The sequence below is a fragment of the Prionailurus viverrinus genome, chromosome B4 (genome assembly GCF_022837055.1).
Source record: "Prionailurus viverrinus isolate Anna chromosome B4, UM_Priviv_1.0, whole genome shotgun sequence".
Taxonomy (NCBI): domain Eukaryota; kingdom Metazoa; phylum Chordata; class Mammalia; order Carnivora; family Felidae; genus Prionailurus; species Prionailurus viverrinus.
In genome coordinates, this window is record NC_062567.1 from 127,753,497 (window position 1) to 127,756,830 (window position 3,334).

A 3,334-nucleotide genomic window follows, 5' to 3' on the forward strand; every position below is an offset into this window, starting at 1 on the left:
GCTGCACTGGGGTTGTGAAGGGTAACTCATTATATACCCTCAGGTTGGGAGGGGGTCAGGGATAGAGTATGTTTCTAAGGAATTTTGTAAGCAAGTTTTCCAGGACCTTGAGGGGCTAGCTGTTGCTAGGGAAACACCATTTATCACCACTTAATAAAACCTCAGTCATGAGACCCTCCTCAGATGCATATGGGAGGGCATAAGCTTGGAGCATGATTGCCAGCATATATCCTGGGGCAGTTGACATAAAGGAAGTAGGCTTCTAGGACCCTCGAGGTTGGAACAATGTTAAGCCAAGGTTCTCTTTTGCCCCCAGCAAAGTGTCATCATCAAGGGAGCTGAGCTCCTAGAGGGAGGTCACTCTGCTGGTTTCCAGGACTTGGCAATGGGCTGTAGGCAGTAGGGAAGTTAATTTTTCACTTGCCTTAGTTTCCCACATGGCAAGCACTTAAACCCCTTTCCTTTGTTCTTGGGTAGCCAGGAGTGTCCGAGGAATATCACACAGATCCCACCTGGGGGGCGGGGGTGGGTGCTGGCTTGTACTCAGCCTGCCTTATGCTTCCTCATCAATAGCATCTAGCTGCTGTGGAAAACAGTATGGCGGTTCCTCAAAAATTTACATATAGGTGACCATCGGGCAAAAAAAAATTACCACACGACCCCGCACTTCTGCTTGGGGGTATACACACAAAATAACAGAAAGAGAAGTCTCCAAGAGCTATTTGTATTCCCGTGTTCAGAGCAGCATTACAACATCCAAAGAGTGGAATATCCAAGGATGGACGGGTGAGAAAAACACGGTCCACCCACACGGTGGGATATTATTCAGCCTTAAAAAGCAAGGAAAGCCGGACACCTGCTGCAACATGGATTGAACCTTGAGGGCATTATGCTCCGGGAATAGGCCAGTCACGAAAGAGAAAGATACCGCACGATTGCGCTTAGATGCGGAACTTGGTCACATTCATAAAGACGAAAAGCAGACGGTGGGTGGGCGGCGGGTGGGGGCCAGGGGCTATGGAGGGAGTTGTGGGGAGCGGGCGTTTGAGGGGGCAGAGTTTCGGTTCTACGGGATGAAAAGAGCTATGTGGACCGATGGGTATTTTGTGTCTGGTCTCGGCCTAACGGATAACCAATGCTGTGGTCGGGACGGCCTTTTGGTTCTCATCAGGACTGCAAGGTGGCCTGCAGCAACGACCAGCGAGAAACTGAAAAAAATACGGGTTTATTGCTTACCAGACCAGGAACTTGATCAGCACATTTGGGATCACGCAGCAAGTTCACGGGTAGAGAAACGTGTGTACAAGGGCCTGGGCTTCTGCTTTTACTGGGGCTGAGGGTGGGGGCCTAGGGTTTTGAGGGCTCGCTCTTTTCTTTTAATGTTTATTTTGAAAGCGTGCGCGTGCATGCGTGGGGCGAGTGGGGAAGGAGAGCAGAGAGAGAGAGGGGGGCAGAGAGAGAGAGAATCCCGAGCAGGCTCCACGCTGTCAGCACAGAGCCAATGTGCGGCTCGGTCCCACGACCCTGAGATCATAACCTGAGCCGAAATCAAGACTCGAACACTCAACCGACTGAGCCACCCAGGCGCCCCATGGGCTCACTATTGGTGACTAGGAAGCTTGGGAGAAAACAAAACAAAACAAAACAAGCGACCTAAATGGTCAGTTATCGAATTCAACTAAGATTTCTTTTTTTTTAAATATATATATTTTTAATATTTACTCACTTCTTGAGATATAGAGACAGAGTGTGAGCAGGGCAGGGGCAGAGAGAGAGGGAGACACCCGAGGGGCCACCTAAGATTTCTAAGACAAAGAAGCCTCTGGTGAGGGAGACAGCTCCTTATCTAGCGTGTTTATGCAGATAGCCCTCTTTGAAGTGGAGGCTCTGGCAATCAAAGCTTAAATCAGAAATTCTATTACAAAAAACACAAACCCACAAAAAAACAAAAACAAACAAACAAAACCAATGGTGATGCGGTCCCACAGCACAGAGAAAGTGTTTAAAAAAATTTTTTTTTAATGTTTTTATTTATTTTTGAGACAGAGAGAGACAGAGCATGAGCAGGGGAGGGGGAGACACAGAATCTGAAGCAGGCTCCAGGCTCCGAGCTGTCAGCACAGAGCCCGACGCGGGGCTCGAACTCACGAACTGCAAGATCATGATCAAGTCAGACGCTTACTGACTGAGCCACCCAGATGCCCCAGGAATTAAAATTTTTAATTAATTAATTAAAAAAAAAAAAAGGACAGGGGCACCTGGGTGGTTCAGTGGGTTGGGAATCTGATTCTTGGTTTTAGCTCAGGTGATGATCTCATGGTTGAGGAGTTCGAGCCCTGCATCGGGTTCTGTGTTGACAGTGCAGAGCCTGCTTGGGATTCTCTCTCTCTCCTTCTCCCTTTGCCCCTCCCCTGCGCGGGCACGCACACGCTCTCTCTCTCTCTCAAAATAAATAAATAAACTTAAAAAAAGCAAAACATATGGGGCTCCTGAGTGGCTCAGTCGGTTAAGCGTCTGACTTCAGCTCAGGTCACGATCTCACGGTTCATGAGTTCGAGCCCTGCGTCAGGCTCTGTGCTGACAGCTCAGAGCCTGGAGCCTGCTTGGGATTCTGTGTCTCCTTCTCTCTCTCTGCCCCTCCTCCACTTGTGCTCGGTCTCTCTCTGTCTCTCAAAAATAAATAAATGTAAAAAAAAAAATTTTTTTTAAAGCAAGAAATAAGAGTATAGTTACCGTGATGAGTCCTGAGAAATGCAGTGAATTGTCGAATCACATCGGACACCTGGAACGAATATAACACTGTATATTAACCAGACTTGACTACACGTAAAATGAAACAAAAAACAAACCAACGAAAGGAATGAGTCCTTAAAAGCCCCACCTTCGTGGAAGAGAGTGATGCATGGGCGCCTGATCCCTTTATAAGCTTGGCAAGGCATCTCCACCCAGGACGGTATTCGCTACAAGAGCCCTGCGATGAAAACCTTTCTTCTCCTTGCCTCGCAGAAAACTATGGTTCAGATGGGCGAGATGATGTGCTCAAGACATGGGGGGGGGGGGGGGCGGGCGGCCTCCCTGCTCTGGTTTCTTGTTTTCTTTTCTGGCTCCTGCTCTTTCCGGGGAGAAAAGGGGGGGCGGGCCCTGCAGGGGGCGCTCTCTGCGGCTCCCTCTCCACGCAGCCTGTGGCACCAGCAGGAAGAAGAAAGATCAGCATCATCTGGATGAGGGAGGACACTCTCCAGGTAGGAATTTCGTCCTCTGCTTTTAAGAAACAGGAGGAGGCTCCCTCCCTGCCCAGACACACCCGGCCAACGAGCAGCCGCCACACCCTTGA

At 49.3% G+C, this 3,334-nt stretch overlaps 1 long non-coding RNA gene across 1 annotated transcript; it reads right to left on the minus strand.

The window, feature by feature from the left end:
* Positions 1-408: 408 nt before the first annotated feature.
* On the minus strand, positions 409-3,334 carry LOC125170506 (uncharacterized). Its single transcript, XR_007154064.1, has 3 exons — positions 2,882-3,334; positions 2,734-2,782; positions 409-1,208 (listed from the first exon to the last, which is right to left on the minus strand). It is a non-coding gene; the product is annotated as an uncharacterized LOC125170506 (long non-coding RNA).